Raw genomic sequence first — 18,933 nt, forward strand, 5'->3', positions numbered from 1 at the left:
ACTTGAGAACCTAAAGAACAATATCAAAAGATTTTACACATATGTAACCAGAGTCTCACAGAGTAGAGAGATAATGGGCTGAAAAAAATATTTGAAGGAAAACCGGCTGAAGAGTTCCTAACTTTGACAGAAGTAGAAAGTGTCCAGATTTATCCAGCTAAGCTCAAGTGGCATAAACACAAAGAAAACTATGCCTAGGCACATCAGCCTTCTGGAAGTTAAAGATAAAGGGAAAATCTTGAAAACAGCTAGAGGAAAGTGGCACGTTATATACAAGAAAACAATGCTTTGAATGAATAATGAATGAATAAAGTTTCTGCCCTCTTCTCAGAAACTTGAAGGCAAGAGCACAGTGAGACAAAAATCTTTAAAGTGTTGAAAGAAAAACAACCACTGCAACCACCACCCATCAAGCCAGAAATCTATATCCAGTGAAATATTCTTTGAGAATAAAAGTGTAATAAAGATAATTTCAGATCAGAGAAAACAAAGGTGATTTGTCATCAGCAGATCTGCTCTACAGGAATGAAGGAAAGGAGCTCATTAGACTGGAGGGAAATGATACCAGAGGCAAACCTGGATCTTTAGGAATGAATGAAGAGCATCAGAAATGGTAAATATCTGGGTAAATATAAAAAGTTGTCTTCTCCTAATTTCTTTAAAAGACGTATGACTGTTTAAAGCAAAAATTACAACATTTTAACATTGTCTTGTGAGATGTATAACACAGGCAGGTAAATAGATATGACAACTATATCATAAAGTACAGAGTGGGAGAAAATTGACCTGTATACAGTTGCAATGTACAATAGTAACTCTAAGGAGTTACTCTGCAGTAGCTCTGCAGACCCATGTCTATGCTGTAACCCAACATAGATCAGCTGGTCTTGTATACTGAATTAGCCTGAGCTAAATGATTATTATTATTATTATTTTTCATCTTTTTTTGTTTTTGTTTTGTTTTGTTTTTTGTTTTTTGTTTTTTGAGACAGAGTCTCGCTCTGTTGCCCAGGCTGGAGTGCAATGGCGTGATCTCGGCTCACTGCAAGCTCCGCCTCTTGGATTCAGGCGATTTTTCTGCCTCAGCCTCCTGAGTAGCTGGGATTACAGGCACATACCACCATGCCTAGATAATTTTTGTATTTTTAGTAGAGACAAGGTTTCACCATTTTGGCCATGCTGGTCTCGAACTCCTGACCTCACGAAATATTAACATTATGCATCTTGGTCCATAGAGAAACCATTTAAAAATATAATACTGCAAACAGGTACAGCTAAAAAGTATGCAGATAAATTCTAGAAAAATATAAAGTTTCCACAATAACCCAAAATGAGATGAAAACTTGTATGTGTAGAAAATTTACCATGAGGATATTAAGAAAGTAATTAAATTTTCCACTAAAATGTTATCATGAAAAAATAGTTTCATAGTTGATTTCTAGTGAGCTTATTTTAAAATAAGAGATAACTGTAATGATATTTACATTCTTTATGACTTCAGAAAAAGAAGAAAACCTCCCTGTAAAGTCAGCATAGTTTCCACACAGTTCCATCTCTCTCCCTAAAATTCCCACAACAATTAGCACTTGGAAATATGGGGATCACTAGTCTGATATCTCATTTTTGAAAAGTTATTTATCCCTAGAATAACTGATAACTTTGTTTGTCAGGCGGAAAGGGAGGGAAGGAGGGAGGACAGAAGGAGGGAAGTAATAGACTCCAATAGCCTGATATGTGCCAGTCAATTCACCAAGTGTTCTTCAACACTCCTAGGAGATCATCAATATTACTCCCCCTTTTATAGACTCTGAGAATCAGAAATACTTTAAAAAATACAAGCGGCCAGGCGCGGTGGCTCACGCCTGTAATCCCAACACTTTGGGAGTCTGAGGCAGGCGGATCACGAGGTCAAGAGATCGAGACCATCCTGGCCAACATGGTGAAACCTCGTCTCTACTAAAAATACAAAAATAAGCTGGGCGTGGTGGCATGTACCTGTAGTCCCAGCTACTTGGGAGGCTGAGGCAGGAAAATGGCGTGAACCAGGGAGGCAGAGGTTGCAGTGAACCGAGATTGCGCCACTGCACTCCAGCCTGGGCAACACAGAGAGACTCCGTCTCAAAACAAAAACAAAAACAAACAGGAAAAAAGCTCCCTCCTTCTGTGAGGTCGCATAGTTAATAATGGCAGGTGTGAGATTTGAAGGTCGAGCTCTCTGATTTCAGGACATGTTGTTTTCTGTTTCTTCCAACTGCCAGATGGACTTTTTGAATTACTTAATGGGAAATTTTCTGTTTGTATTCAGTTTCTTCTAGAAACTTGAAGAGGCTTGTCTTTTTTTTCAGTCCTAATGTAGCATCTGCTCTTCTTCCAAGAGATCAGCCCTTTCCTGTTAGCAACATCATGAGAGTAACAAGCAGCTGAATTTTCTATGAAAGGAGACTTGCTCTTCTGTAATGACCTAGAGCTTACTTCCCCTCTCTGTGCTTTCCAGTCCCTTGTCTTTAATCTCATCTCTGGCTCTCACTAAGGTGGAATTTAGAGTCACTAACACTTTTATTTTCATTCAACAACACCAACCATGAATTTGTACGTCAACTACTTTTTGTGCCAAGCACAGTGGGAAGCTTGGGAATGCTGTGCTGTATTTCTTGGCCTCCTGGTGCTTCCATTCTAGTAGAATCAAATACTGTAACACAGGGGTTCTCAGCCCTGGCTATATGGTAGAAACACTTGGCAAAGTTTTTGCTTTTGTTTTTTTGTTAAGGCCTGGGCTCCTCCTGGAGGTTCTAATTTTGGGTCTGGGGTTAGGGCTGGGTATCAGCATTCTTTAACCTTCCCCTACCTCCCAACCCCTAAGACAATTCCAATGGGCAGCTTGGGTTAGTAGCTACTGACATAGTGTGCTCCCCATCAAAGGAATTAATAAAGGGATGTTTGGGACAGCTGCCAAAGGAATGTATCCCAAATGTGGAATTCCAGATATTATGGCTTTTAGGTAAAGGAGATACTCTGGAGCTGAACGTCCTTCCCACCATCCCTCAAGTACAAGCCATGTAGCAAGCGAAAGCTCTGTCAATTGCTAAAGTCAGCTTGGCCCCAAAGCTTTCTGGATCAAAATTCCTCATGTATCCTGCCTGAAGATTATACGGTAGCATTAGTTACCATTCACTAAGTGCTACCTGCACGTTACCCTACTGAATTCTCATAGTTATCTTTTGAAGCAGGCATTCTGAGTTTTGTTTTACAAATGAAGTCTCCGGGAGAGTCAGCAGCAGCTGGAGGTCACATAACTAGAAAGTGAGACGGCCAGCGCCAGTCATCAGCTCTCACCCGTGACGCTGCATCCCAGAGACCAAGCCTGTGATGTTAAGCAGATTAGTTTGAGAAAGGTGCCAGGAGAAATAATAATTCAGTTTCGGACAGGCTCAACCCATACGCTCTGCAGACCCATGTCTATGCTGTAACCTACCTTAGATCAGCTGGTCTTTTATCCTGAATTAGGCTGAGCTAAATTATTATTTTTATTTATTTATTTATTTATTTAGACAGAGTCTCACTCTGTTGCCCAGGCTGGAGTGCAAGGGCGTGATCTCAGCTCACTGCAACCTCCGCTTCCCGGGTTCAAGCGATTCTTCTGCCTCAGCCTCCTGAGTAGCTGGTAGCTGGGATTACAGGCACATACCACCACACCTGGCTAATTTTTGTATTTTTAGTAGAGACAAGGTTTCACCATATTGGCCATGCTGGTCTCGAACTCCTGACCTCATGATCCACCCGCCTTGGACTTCCAAAGTGCTTGGATTACAGATGTGAGCCATTGTGCTCGGCTGGCTGAGCCAAATTACATGTAATTCCCTTCCTCCCTTCTCAACGTTGTCACTCTTGGAACACAGCACCATCTCTATTCTTAACTGTCTTTTCAAAACCAAGAGTGAAAGAAACACTTCGTTCTTCACATCTTCCTTTCCCCCTTTTGCCTGCTCTGTCAAGTTAGCCACAGGTATTCAGGGGTAGGCAAAACTGGAAAGTGACTGATACATGTTTTCATCATCATTACCCTCTCCCTTCTGTATTTTCTTCCTCTTTGTGGAATCTAGACCTTTAGGCTTCTTAATCGAAACTTTCTTGGAAAGGGTAGAATAAATTCATTACACTACAGTGTGAATGACTGATAGGATTTCATGTGCCACCTTTCCCAGGGACAGGCACATTTTAACAGGGGACAAAGAGTTTAATTTGGGAGTCCGATACATGTGAATTTAAATCTCAGGCTGTCTTCTGGTTATGTAATGCTTGGCAAGTAACCTAACCTATCTTAGCTTCAATTTCCTCATCTCTAAAAAGAGAATAATACTTCAGAGGGTTGTGATGAGGATTAAAAAGATTTGAGACTGCCTAACACAGTGCCTGGCACATAGTAGGTGTCTGTTAAATGCTTACCCCCTTTTCCTTTCACCTTAATGGCAGAATTCATGCATCAGGCGGGAGTAAAAGTTATTTGGGACATGTTGTTTCAGAAATCTCTCAACAGCACATGGCCTCCTACTTCCTCTACTCTGTAGACACAGGCATTGTTGAGGAACACATTGAACTTTTCCCCAGTGAGTCACATTAACTCACACATGCTCCAGGACCATGGTCGTCAGATATAGGAATTTCATGTAGGAAGGCCATGGCTATATTTTACATTAAGGTTTCTTGTCTGCCCTTTCTTATAAGCCTGAAGCCCCTCTAAAACACAGGTATGAATTCACAGATTAGCATCTAATCTCCAGCGCACTAAATGTTTGCATAGTGCCAGCATTTTGGAAGAAACAGCTACCTCTTGGTCTTTCTTTCTACAGAAGTTGAAATGCAGTTCCTCTGAATGAAAATCTAGAGATTGTGTTCACTCAAGAGTGTGGTTGAAATGCAAATACATTTCAGAGCTTGTGCCTTTATCCCAATGCAGTAAAAAGGTGACTGTTATTAAAGAACAATGCAAAGCCTTTAATTACCAAGCTTTCAAGGAAGCTTTATGCACTGGTTTGACTTTCATTATCTGTCTTTGTCATCTTTGTAAACTATCCCATTAGACTTTCCACTAAGGCAGAGAAACCAGACTGACAATGGAAACTAAGTTGTTTAATTGCTATTACCTTTCAAAGTTTGAAGTGCAGTGTTTTTTTTTGTTTGTTTGTTTGTTTTTTTGTAATTTTTTTCAGGAAAAGAAGCTTGGATTTGAGGACTAGGTTGGGTGAGTTAAGGATTGAAATAAAAAGCCTACTGTTGGATCCAAATTCTTCTGATATTGTAGATCCTGACCAGTTATAGTAGGATTCTGGCTTTACCTTGACTGGGTGCACAGACCAGGCTTGAAGCTCCAGTGGTCTTGGTTCAAAGCCTGACTAGGCCACTTACTGAATGGTAGACCTTGGCAAGTTCTATAATCTCTCCACGTCCCACTTGCCTCATCATTAAAATCAGCAGAATGATAGTATCGCAAAGTGTCTTTGTGAAGGTTGACAACGGACTTAGGTAACACACTATCACATTGACCAGAGAAGAGTCAACAAATGCTACTTCCCTTTCTCCTCTGTATGCAATCAAAAGTAGTTAGTCCAGAACAGTAACACCTGATGAAATCAAAGTGGGCATCATGGGCAATGTTGGAAGAAAATCAAAGAGAAGTCATAGTGGGAAAATGGGAAGATACCCTCCAGTGTGTGTGTGTGGGTGTGTATGTGTGTGTAAGCCCCAGTCTTTGAAACTCAAAGTGTTACCTATAAAAATTCCAATATATTTGGATATGTACCTTATAATGAGGGGTGCAAACATGAGTCGCAGCACGAAAACAGGCAAGGGGTGCCATTTACTTGGTGTGGCGATGTTAGCTGCCAGCAAATGTCATGTTCATAGCAGAGGATTTGATGAGTTAATTCAATCCAAGTCCAGACACTAAATATCTTGCAGAATAAAAACAATGGGTCATGCATTTTTGAGACATGTTTTCTGTGCCCCCCCACCCTACCCAGCTTCTTAAAACTAAAGTAGTCTTTCCTGGCTCCTGAACACAAGCTGTCCTCATCTATTTCCTAAGATAATCCATTATAAATTATGACAGGCTCCCCAGATCCTGGCGGGCGGCGCAGCCCGATGTGCTGCCCAAGTCTCACTTTTCTGTCCTGGTCATCTCCGACAAGTTCCATGCGTGACCGGTCAGGAGACGGCTAATTCCAGTCCACGCATTTTTCAGATGAGCTTCATTTTATTTTTAATTTCCCCACAAATGCACGTCAGGCGCAGATTTCGTCAGTTACAGACATAGCTCTCTAATCTGTGCCGCCCTTCCGTAGCTCATACTACCAAATGAATTAAGGTCCAGTTACATATAAAAGTGATTATGATCAGCGAAATGTCTGCCCAGAGTCACCTCCCAAAAAAGGACAAAGATTCGAGGCTCTGACACTCCCCTTTGGCCATCTTAGGGCCATGCACTGTACAATAAAAAAGATCCCATCAACAACTTTCTAAAACATGCACTGCCTTCAGATTTTACAGCTCCAGACCCTCTGGCCCCCATGGAACAGATAAACAAATAGCTTTCCTCTGTTGGGGGAAATTATTTGTTTTCTGTCTTCATCCAACGAGATTTCTTTTAGAGAGATCTGATCTCATCCTTGTGAGAGCTTCCTATTTCACCTCTGCAGGCATCTGGCTTTCGCTTGGAGGCAGGTGACTTCTTCCAAATTCTGACATTTGAGGGGCAGGACTCTACGTCATCTTTGGGATTTGGGAAAGGCTCATGGGACGATTCTCAGGATAGTGCCTTTGTGGACTGTATTTTCCCCTTAAATCGGCAAAGCAGCTCATGGAGTAGGCACTGCATGGAGACTTGTAAAGTTAAATCAGACCAGGGAGCAAAGAAATAAAGGCCATCTTCCTCTGTTCTCAGAGTTTCCAATATAACTCAGGGGCGAGGAAATATTCCTAAGGACACATTTAATTATTGAAAGTTATCTTCTTCATAAGTTAATAGATACAAAGAAGACCAAGAGAACAAGGAGCAATTTAACGGAAAGAGTATTAGGGACCAAGAGGCTGGGTTTTGCCACCAAAGAAGTATGTGATCCTGTATACTTCTCTGCCTCTTTCTGGTGCTGGTCCCCACAAATATAAAATCTAGAGTATTCTGGACTTCTATGACAAATGGCAAAAGAGTTAGGGGAGATTGGGAAAGCTTTCCTCATTTCCACCAATGTTTCTAGAATAATTATTACAAAGCATGACCAGTCTGGGCCTGAGGGGGATGGTGATGTAGTCCTCCCATGAGGCCTCTTACTGGGGATTTTTCCAACTTGCTGTGCAGACCCCAAAGCTGATGAGGTCAAATGTGCTCAGCCTTTTGATATGGTTCTTGTTGGGGTGGAACCAACTTGACAAATGGTCCAAGAATCTCTCCTAGATCTGACCTCTGAACAGAGCCCGAGGTGGGGTGGTGAAGGCAGAGAAATGCTGCCCCACACGGCAGAAGCCAGCCAATGCCTGCTGCCCCACCGCCCGCCAGGCCATGGCCCTGCTGCCCTCTGAGACAAGCCAACCTTGGTAGTCACCCAACTTGAGAATCTTTTGAGCTCTTCCTGTCGCCATGCCCTGCCCCATCCCATTCCACCCTGGCCTCTTTTTTCTCCTCCCTGGCAGCCACTGTGTTTTCAGATGTTTATCCAGGTCCTCAGTGGCTGTGGTGAGGCCTGGGGGAGGGGAGTGCCCTGAAAGAGGGGTTCTTCTGGGCTTCCAGGGCCCATCACATGGATGCCCGTGTGTGTGTGTGTGTGTGTGTGTGTGTACATGTGTATGGGTGTATTTCACTGGTTGACAGTGGTCTGTATCTCTGGATTGCAATGTCATTAGTCCTAGATGAGCCCACGTTGGATGCCTTTTTTGGGAACACTGGGATCATCTGTGCTCTGAATGCTCCATCTCAGTGGTCTCAATTTGATCAGGACATCCGGATTTTGTAACATCATTTTCTAACTGTTCCCCCGACCCTGATTCCATCCTTCAGAGCTCTGAGGACATGTAACTAGAAGCCACTCCAATTACGCTCCCCCTCTGTGGTGGACCCGTGTCACCTGCCGCCCTGGCATCATCACCCAGGCATGCACTGTCACACTCCCAACCGGAATGTCAGCTTGCTGTTTGAGATTCACACCGACACTCGGTCCCCAGAGGGCTCCTCCTGGAGCCAGGGTGGCCTGCGCTTGGGAACACATAAAAGCACAGGAGTCCCCTCGCTTTTTGGCAGCACTTCAAGCACTAGCCCAGTGAAGAGATCTTGACAGCATACTTGTAAACTCCACAGGCCCCAAGGGCTCAAACACCACGATATTTATGCTCACGGGTGGGGAGCCAAAACAGTTGGGTTGTTATGCAGACATGGATCTCTTACTCAGACCAGCATTTCTGACACCTGTTAATTGGCATTTGAAAGAACTGAGTCGAGGCGGGTGGGGGCCTCAGGAGCTGCTGCCAACCTGTACCTGAACTGCGGGGAGTCCTGCAAGGTTTTGGCCCCTCCAGCTGGTCAGAGATTCCCTGGAGAGATGAGCAAGTGAGTCCCAGGGTTGCCAGAAAGGATCATCAGAGAAGGAAGAAAATAGGAAGGAGGGTGAGAAGAAAAGAGACCAAGAGGGAAAGAAAAAACTAGAGAGGGCGGGTATTTTTAGATTTGCTAGCGCAGAGCTTTGTGCCTGCAGCACCCAGGTCCCTGCCTCTGCAGCACCAGTTCTGCTGGCCCAGGGTAGGATATGCCCTTCTTCTCCCCTTCCCCGCTGGGGCGAAAAGTCTCACCTGTCTTTGAAGGCTAGAGACTACCTCCTCCAAAGAGCCTTCCCTGAAAACTCCAATCTCTTCTTCCTTCAGGAGTTCTTATTGTAACATACAGTTTAGAGCTTCAGACATTCTTGGGGGTGCCTTGTGTGTCTCCCCGACAATTGCCTCCACACGGCCAATTTTTAACTCCTTGGGATCGTATTAGAGACTTTTTCTGGCCCACCGTGCTCAGCACAGTCCTAGTTTCAAAGTAGATTCTCAGTATCCACAGCTGATGGATTGATTTTCCCCCTCTGGATGTCTTTTTCTCTTTTTGGGTTCCAGATCTCCCCACCTCAGCTTCCACTCAATCTGTCCCCACATAGCTTCAAGCCGACTAGCTGGGCTCTGTGCGTCTCCTTCTCTGCACCTGTCTCAAGGTGTGGATGGCCCATAGTTCGACCTTACGTGAGACTAGGTTTAAATGATGTAGGAAACATAGTTTCTATATTTCATTATTTGTGCTCAAAAAATATTCATCAAGTCTCTATTTATGAACTGACTTCTGTTCCAAAAGTCAGCTTGTGTTTTAGTTTGAATCCGGAAGTCTGTAGAAACAATAATATTCCTTCATTCATTTCTTCAACAAATACATCTTGAGCACTACTACAAGTCCTGCATTATTCTATGTGCTGGGAAATCTGCAGGGAACAAAGCACATACAAATCCTTGTCCTCAGGGAGCTTATATTCTGGTCAGGGGAGACAGATAACCCCCAAAGAAGCAAGTAAAATACATGACATGTCAGATGATCCTAAATGCTAAACGCCATAGAAGGGAATAAAATAGGAAAGGGGAATAGAGTGTCAGACAGGGCTAGGATTGTACAAGAGGGAGCTTGGTGTTCCCTCTTGTATAATCAAGAAGCCAGAGTAGCTCAAGCAGAATGAGCACTGGGGTGAGGAAAGTACTGGGTGGTTTCTCTGGCCAGCTCACTGATAGTCTACCTAGCCCATAAGAAGTCTGAACTGCAATTCGAATTCAACCGCAAACATTTACTGCATGCCTATACTACGACAGGGATTAGTGCTAGGTGTTGGTACTAATTCTTCAACTACCCTTAACCATGTTTCTATGGGAACATCCCTTCTTTGTGTCAGCTAGAGAGGCAATTTAGGACATTTAGAACCATTTCTTGATTTAGAGCCTCAGGCATTGGATTTCCTGCTGAGTGTTGCTTTTTGTCCTTGGGTAAGTTGCATATCCTTCCCAGTTCTTGATTTTCTGCAGATGATAATGATGGTTTGGCTTTTGTGTGTGTGGTGTGTGTGTGTGTGTGTGTGTGAAAATTAAATGAGGTTAGTGTACATGAGAGAGCCTTGTAAAACATCAAACAGTCTACCGATGTGAGTTGTCATGATTTTAGGTGAATTATTCTGTCTCCTACATCGGGGAATTAAGGGACAAAGACTCAGAAACAGACATCTCTAGTGACTCCGTACACAGAAGTTTTGGGTAAGTTTTATGTTAGCCATCTGATCTCTTCTGAAAAGGGTAATGAGACCAGCCAGTTTCAAGATGGTGAATAACTCAGCTAAAAGTGTCAAGTGGGAGAAGAAACAGGTCAACAAAGACTGCCTGACTCTAGGGAAGGTTGTAGAGTAGAATTTAAGGAAAGGTTTATAATTCATTTCAAAAATGACAAGCAAGAAGACAGACCCAAACAAATCATTACACAGGTAAAATCACATTTCCCCTCTGGACACTGTTCGTTTCTCTCCATTTTCCTGTATCCCTCATGGCCCGTTTTCTATAGCGTTTAAGCTGCCCCAAGTAACCCAGATCCCACCACTCTGATTCCAGCCATCCAGTTGCTCCCAAGCCTGCCTACTTTCCCTCCCATGCTCTTTAGAATGGGGGACTCTGTAGAGGCAGATCTTTTATTGAGAGAGAACTCACTTCCTTATTAGAAGGCAGGCTGTTTATTCCGGAAAGCCCTTGTTATTAGAATGTTCTTTCTGAAAGCCGCTTAAAATCTGCTTCCCTGTGCCTTCTCCTAAGTCCTGGGTCACCCTCTGAGGTCCTCAGAAGCACCCTAACTCCTCTTCCAAGACACAACTTTTCAGGTATCTGAGGATCAGTCCCTATCCCACTGCGCAAACCCCCACACACTCAGTTTAAGATTTTCTCCTTGGCCGAGCGAGGTGGTACATGCCTGTAATCCTAGCACTTTGGGAGGCTAAGGCATGTGGATCACCTGAGATCAGGAATTCGAGACCAGCCTGACCAATATAGTGAAACCCCATCTCTAATACAAAAACTAGCTGGCTGTGGGGGCAGGCGCCTGTAGTCCCAGCTACTCAAGAGGCTGAGACAGGAGAATTGCTTGAACCCGGAAGGTGGAGGTTACAGTGAGCTGAGATCAAGCCACTGCACTCCAGCCTGGGCAACAGAGCGAGACTCTGTCTAACAACAAAAAACAAAAAATTAAAAATTTTAAAAAATAAAATAAAAAACGATTTTCTCCTTATCCTTGGTGTTCTTCAATGTTGCTGTGAAATATTGAGGGGCTTTGTTGTCATTTTGTTGTCATTCTGTTTTTTTGTTGCTTTTTAATCCTGCTTCACAGTAAACACAGAAAACACAGTATGTGCTTTCTTTCCACTCTAAGAATTCATGATCTTCTTCAGTCATGAAGTCTTAAAAATTCTTTTTTAGTTTTAATTTAATTTTTTTTTTTTTTGAGACAATCTTGCTCTGTTGCCCAGGCTGGAGTGCAGTGGCACCTTCTTGGCTCACTGCAACCTCTGCTTTCCGGGTTCAAGTGATTCTCATCTCAGCCTTCTGAGTAGCTGGGATTACAGGCACACACCACCATATTTTTAGCAGAGATGTGGTTTCACCATGTGGGCCAGGCTGGTCTTGAACTGCTGAACTCAGGTGATCTGCCCGCCTCAGCCTCCCAAAATTCTGGGATTACAGGCATGAGCCACCATGCCCAGTCTTTTTTATTTTTAATTTAATTTTATTTTTATGTTTTAGAGATGGAGTCCTGCTCTGTTGCCCAGACTGGAGTGCATGGTACAACCATATGTTACTGCATCTTTGAACTCCTGGGCCCAAGCGATCCTCCAGCCTCTGCTTCCTAAGTAGCTGGTACTATAGGCATGTGCCACCACAACTGTCTCAGTTCTTAAAAATGTTTAGCCATTTCTTCTTCAAGTATCATCAGTCTATCTTCCAGTTTTCTTAACGACACTTTTCTCTCTCTATTTCTCTGAGCTGTGAAATTCATTAGAACCGTCTTTCAATTCACAATTTCTCTCTTTGATGATGACTAATGTAGTGTTCACCTAATATCATTTTCTTTAATTCTATGTATGTATTTTAATTCCATACTACTCCTTAGAAGCTGAACTCTAGTCTGCCTCTCTTGCTCCAGGATTTGACTTCTTGTTCTGGATTACTTTCCCTTTCTTTCTTCTTCTTTTTTTTTTTTTTAAATTTACCCAAGATAATACTCCAGAACATTTCTATTAAATTTCTATTGCACAGAAATGCCTATCTTAATGTACTGCTCTTCCTTTTTTCCCTTTTTTATATTTTAGTGTGATTACGTTTTCAGAACATGGTTATGTTTTCTCAAAATGGAAGCTTAACTCTGTCTTGACTCTGTCCCTACTGTCCTTGAACTGCCCTCATGTGCCTGATCTCCTGAGCTTTCTTTAGCAGTATTGCTCTCTGTGATACCCAGAACTGAATGCAGAGGACTCCAGCAGGTGTCCTGAAGGCCAGTCTTAGGGACAGAGAACACTGAGCAAACAGGATTTCTAACAAAGCATGTTCTTTTACAGAAATATCTATAAGAGGATAAAAGGCAGACACCAAAGGAGTTTCCTTGAAGTAATTAATGAGTGGGCCTAACCTGTGTAGGGGTTGGGGTCGTCTGTAAGGGCTACAGTAAACAGCCTCTGATAAACAATACCTCTTGATCCAGATGAGATCAGGCCAAATTCCAGGTAAAAAGAAGCCTCCAAGGGGAAAAGAAGTCATCGAAGGCCAGGCTGGGGGCCTTTGTAGAACTAGGAGACCCATCCATGCTTTGGCATTAGAGATAAGAGTGATTCAGAAAAATCCAATCAAACACATCCATATGGACCTCAGGTGCTTCTTGACACCACATTAATCACCTCCCTTGTGTTTACTGTTACTCCATCATGGTCTGACTATAGGTGAGGTTGACTGGAGAGCAATTGGAGAGAGGAAGTAAACCTCTATTCACAGGTTGCAAGAGTTCTCCTTGTTTACGGCAGAGAATGCACTTGATAGGAAAAAATAATCATAGGTCATTATGATTATTCTTCAGTTTGTCAAAACATCCCATCTGGTAGAAGAGCATGAAGTGCCCACAATTATTAGCCCTTTTCAAAATTGTGTGTGGAGTTGTCTGCTAAAAACGGTATGTGAGTTCTGAATTCCAGGCTTTCGAATCTCAGCTTTATCACCTACTAGCTGTGTGATGTTAGGGTGGTTTCTTAACTTCTTTGAGATTCAACTTTTACTAAATCATACCTATTTTATTTTAATTGGGGATGAAATTAAATATTGCATATAAAGGGCATAGATTAAGCTCAATAAACATTTGTATGCCCTCTCCTTTGATTGGGTGTCATTTGACAGAGCTAGGGGTGAGGAAGAAAGGAAGAAAGCAAAATAAATAGAAGAATTTGTTTAAGAATGGGAGGAATTGTTAAGGGCTGTTGCAAAAGGACATAAAACCACTATGGCCATTAGCAGTTGATGGAATCTAGTGATAAATGTCAGTTGCACCCAACAATTAGAGGCGGGTGGAACTGTATGTCTTCTTCCCCAACAACCTGGCTACTTGGTGGTAACAAGGAAAGCAAGTCTCAGACCCAGTTCTACCTTATTCTACCCCATTCTGACATTGACCAGCAGTCAGGTCCCCAAACAATACAAGCTGATCCTGTAATCTTAGAGTGTCCCACTCTCAGTCATTTAAGGCAATCTCCGGTGCATGGGAAATTTACACTAAGGCATATGCACCAAACATTCTGACAGCAGAGTCAGTGCCCACATTCTTCACCATGCATGAGGTACAGAGAATAAATGAACTCCCAGGCCTGGAGCACCACTCTGATGGTAGCAGGCTGTTGGGCTCACCAGATTCTTATACTCCTTTCATACCAGGACAGAGGTGTCTTTACAAATTTTCTAGCCAGTCATTTAGAGTGAACACTACTTATTTCACCAACAAAAAAGTGTTTTACCATTCTTTATGCTAATTAACCAACTCTCAGATACGGGCTTAGAATTGAGAGAGCTGTAGTATTTTCTATTTCTTCCTCTATGGAATACATTCCCGAATGAAGGTCTTTCAGTGTTCACTAATGTAGATTACAGTTAACTTGCATTCACATATATACATCACACAACCAACACTGAAGTATTTGAAGGGAAATTACAGGCACTATAACAAGACAGTCAGAAGACTGGAAAGGACTATATTATCTTTAAGTGAAAGCTGAAGAAAAATGGGAAATTGCAGTCACTTGTTTAGACAGGAACAGACAGTACTCCCTCAGATCTGAATGATTTCCATTTCATGGTTTGTTTATTATAATCCTGTTTTTTGGCCAGAAAATGACTTAGTTCCCACTCAAATTTGCTCATTCCACCACCATCCCCCTCAGTCCTCAAGAGACATTTCTGATACAGAAAAGTCCCCACTAGACTTGAAGCTTCAGAGCTAGGATAGCAAGAATCCACAAAGACCATGAAATTGTATACCTACATCTGCATGTCTTTCAAATTCTAGTTTGCTAGGTACACTTGGATAGCTAACATTCCACCTTAGGTAACACTTTTCTCAGCCTCTACTCTCCCTCTAACTTTCCCCATTAGCTTGGCAGAAAGACCTTGGGCTTCATCTATAGGCAGATTTTGAACAAAGCATGGGGGTGTTGGGATTGGAAGCCAGGACACACACTGAACATCTCAGTATAGCCAAAGGTGATGGAGACACTAGTAGATGTAGACGTCACTCTCCCTCCATTGCATAGTCAAACACCTGCATTTAATTATTTTCATTTAGCTGCCTATCATGAAAAAACACACTAGGTTAGGAGCCAAACGCCTGGATTCAAGCTCCAGTTCTGTCATTCACAGCTGGGTGTGTTTGGCGAAATCACCCAAGGCTTCTCAAGCCCAATTTACTAATCTGTCAAATGGGGCTAGTGAGTCCACCCTGACTCACAGGGTAGTCATTGGATTGAATGGCAGATCAGGCAGATTTTGCTTTGTAAATTATAAAGGGATTTATAGGTACAAAAAAGCATTTGTATCAATTATGTGCACATACTCAATTATTTCTTGTGAACATACCTTTTCAAGTAGATTTTAAGATTCTAGAAAGAGTCTAGATTTTAAGAGTCTAGAAGACTACAAGCTGTATACTTTGCAGTAACTAACAGTGCCATGCACCTACTGGTACTTAATGTATAAATGAAATAATGAGATTCTTTATTCTGAAAATAAGGCAGGGACTTGGCTTAATATCTTCTAGTATGCCTAGGAAAAACATTCAACATAATTATTCATCAAAAAGTTATTGAAGACCTATTGCATTTAAAGTTCTGTGTAAGGCCTTGAACATAGGATAAGTAAGATGTGCCTCTGCCTTCAGAAAATTAAGTGGAATAAAGGGCTAAAAGAGGTAAGAGGAAAGTCCATACTAAACACAAAGAAAAGGTTGCCAATTCACCCCATAAAGTGTTGGGGGTGGACATGAGGAGAGGAAGGAAGAGCTTCATACAGAAGGTGACATATGAACTGAGTCTTGAAAGATGAAAGAGCACTAGGTCTAAATGTTTAGCTTTCAACCAAAGCTTACAGGTTGAAACTGAATCCCTACGTGATGGTATTAAGGGGTAGGCATTTGGGGTGTGACTAGGTCGTGGGGGTAAAGACCCCATGAATGGAATTAATGCAGTTATAAAAGAGGCCCACAGGGCCTGTTCACCCTTCCCCCATGTAAGGATGCAGTGGGAAGGTGCCACATAGTCTATGAGAAAGAAGGTTTTTACCAAACCCTGCAGGCACCGTGATCTTGGACTTCCCAGCCTTCAGAACCTTGAGGAATAAGTTTCTGTTGTAACAGCAGCCCAAACAGACTTAGACAGAGGGCATTTAACAGCAAGGCATCATGTTCTCACTCATAAGTGGGAGTTGAACAATGCAAGCACAAGGACACAGGGAAGGGAACATCACACACTGGGGCCTGTTAGGGGGTGGGGGAGCTGAGGGAGGGATAGCATTAGGAGAAATACCTAATGTAGATGATGGGTTGATGGGTGCAGCAAACCACCATGGCACGTATATACCTATGTAACAAACCTCCATGTTCTGCACATGCACCCCAGAACTTAAAGTATAAAAAAAAAAATCACTAAGGCATCCAGAGGGCAAAGGCGCCCTGTTCAAGAGGAATAATTGGAGCACAAAAGAAACAGAGTGAGGCCAAAGGGTTACCAATTATTTCTACAGTCAATGAGTAGGGAGCACTCAAAGGGTGTGGTCTGAAAGAGGTGAAACTAGAAAAGAAAATCTTTTCCCACTCTTAGTTTCTAAGAAAGAAGAGTTTTGCTACTCACACTCCTGACTTTCTTCCCCTTTATTTTCTCCACGCTTAAGGAGGTGCAGTGACTTCTGCCTGGCAAACTGGGAAAGAGTAGATGGGCATGTTCTGCTCAGCCCCATCCTCCTTCTTTCTCTTGGGCTTGGGAACGTCTGCCACATGGAAGCCTCTTCTCAGTGCCCCAGTCCATATGCCTAGGACAGCAGGTGACTCTGCCTAATTTAGGGGGTCAGGTAACCGGCCCATTAAAGTTGTGTTCTCCACTGTAGCCTGGATCTGTAATAAAGTTGATGATGTGGCCCAGTTGTCACCCTTTGTTTTATTTTGCAGTTCATTCAGAGCCCATGTGTGTTGGGTGCCCCCCAGGTAGATCAAGGCCAGAATATGGAGGGCTTGGAATGTTCTGCCCAGGAGAGTCCAGAATCACGTGGCACAAAAAGTCTCCACCATGATGAGCATAAGACGAGATGCCTGCAAAAGGAAATAATACCGGCAGCCTTAGTAGAAAGAGCATGGACTTGGGTTTCAGGAGAACCGGGAGCCAGTCCTAGCTCTGCCGCTAACCATCTGCATGACTTTGGGCAAGTCACTTAAATTTTCCAGCCTTTTCTCCTCACCTGTACGGTGAGTTGGGTTATCAAAATCACTAAGGGCCCTCTCAAATTATATAAACTTTTAAAAAGGGAGGATTTCCCAACAGGAGGAAGTTTTGACACCATTGAACACTGGGACAGATTGTGGAATTTCTTTCCTTAAAGATGTGGAAGAAGCAGGTGGTTTAGGCTCCCAAGTAGATGAGCAATTTAACATGTATGTTTGTCAGGTCCTCTATTATGAATGTATTACACTATCTCATTTCATCCTCATGCAAACCCATGAAATAGACAACGTTATCATTCAAATTTTACCAAGAAAGAAACTGAGGCTCAGAGGAGTTAAATAACTTGTCCAGAGCCTACAAATAATAAGCGCCAGTACTAGGTTTTAAACATGGGCAGTCTGGCACCACAGCAGCACTCGCTAGCACTACATTGCACCACCTTGTGCTTAGGGGCAGCTCTGGGTCCTCTCCCAAGAGCCCATCGTGATCCATGGTGTCTCTGGAGGGACCCGTTTGCAGCTTCTCAGACACGTGCAAAAGGCAGGTGCTTGGCTAGTGTGAGAAACCAAACTCTTTTGGCTCTCTCTTAGCTCTGTGCCCTACGTTTTGACATTCAGGGGTAAGAAGCATTTGTTTGGCAATTAATAATGCACTGCCTTGTTACATCTCTTGTTTGGATGTCTTTATTGTTTTTCAGTTTCTATGTGCTTATGATTTTTCTCCTTCCTTAATATTGATTGTGTATTGATCACATGTCAGGCACTGTTCTACATGCTTTAAATATGTTATTTCACTTAACACTCACAATAACACTTCAGGATAGATACTATTATTATTCCCAATTTACAGTTGAGAAAACTAAGGTACAGAGGGAAAGATATTATTATACTGCTCATAGGACAATGACATTGACAGCATATACTAGGCCTTCAATAAATATTTGCAAATGGATTGATTGAGTCAAGGGTCATATATTTCAAGGATTCCCTTTGCCCAGATCCTTCCATAGTCTTCTATTTATTCTCTGCTTACTCCAGTTTTTACTATGTTTCCTTTACAGACTGTGTCTAAGATGCCAATTGAAGACTGGAACAGCCATTTGAATGTGGGGTATTCCTGGAAACCTGTTCTAGTAGGCACTGGAGAAGCCACAGGAGCCTGTCAATATAGAATAGACACACTTTTTGCTCAATAATAATTCACTAATTGACGAATATATTGATGGAGTGTTGGTTTGCTTCACAATCTGCTGGTAAAAACATATTCATTTTTAGATGAATTTCAGGTCTTACAGGTAAAATTTGTTTTTGCTTTTTCCATTTTGTTTCAATCCCCTAACTTTTGGCTTTCTTTGCCACTTAGAAGCAGAAGTGGGAGAAATAAAATCAGCAGAATGAGGGCTGCATGCAGGTAGACACACTTTCTGAACGTGTGTGTGTGTGTTTGCGTGTGTACATACATACATATTTCTTAGGTTGGAGAAAAATACCTTTCCCCTCTGTCTCTGGGATATCCTATGAACTGTATCTCAATTCCAAACCCACAATTCCCATTTTTCCTTTGGGATCTGATGAGATTTTCATCTTCTTCAGTGGGAATGCATCCACTGTGGACATGCCAGTCTTCCCCAGCAATACACTTTGTAAACCAACACAATCTGACTGTAGCTGGGACAACAATCTACAGTGATAATAGCAGCAACTCACACAAATTAGGACTAGAGAGATTTTCAAACTGATGTCCATCCTACGCCCAGCACTTCTTGTATCCTGGCATACAAGCGCCTCTTCTATTAGCAATTTAACATGTATGCATGAGCTTGTATCAAAGGACACAGGCACCTCTTGTATCCCTTGTGGACATACTCCTTAGTTTTTAATTT

The 18,933-nt window shown here is 42.5% G+C and overlaps 1 long non-coding RNA gene across 1 annotated transcript in view; it reads left to right on the forward strand.

The window, feature by feature from the left end:
* LOC111545456 overlaps positions 1-18,342 on the forward strand; it is a 149,215-nt gene extending 130,873 nt beyond the window's left edge. The window contains exon 3 of the long non-coding RNA XR_002732468.1: positions 18,112-18,342. This is a non-coding gene — a long non-coding RNA (uncharacterized LOC111545456). The remainder of the gene's footprint in view (positions 1-18,111) is intronic.
* The last annotated feature ends 591 nt before the right edge of the window (positions 18,343-18,933 follow it).

Source organism: Piliocolobus tephrosceles, chromosome 4 (genome assembly GCF_002776525.5).
Source record: "Piliocolobus tephrosceles isolate RC106 chromosome 4, ASM277652v3, whole genome shotgun sequence".
NCBI classification, from domain to species: Eukaryota; Metazoa; Chordata; class Mammalia; order Primates; family Cercopithecidae; genus Piliocolobus; species Piliocolobus tephrosceles.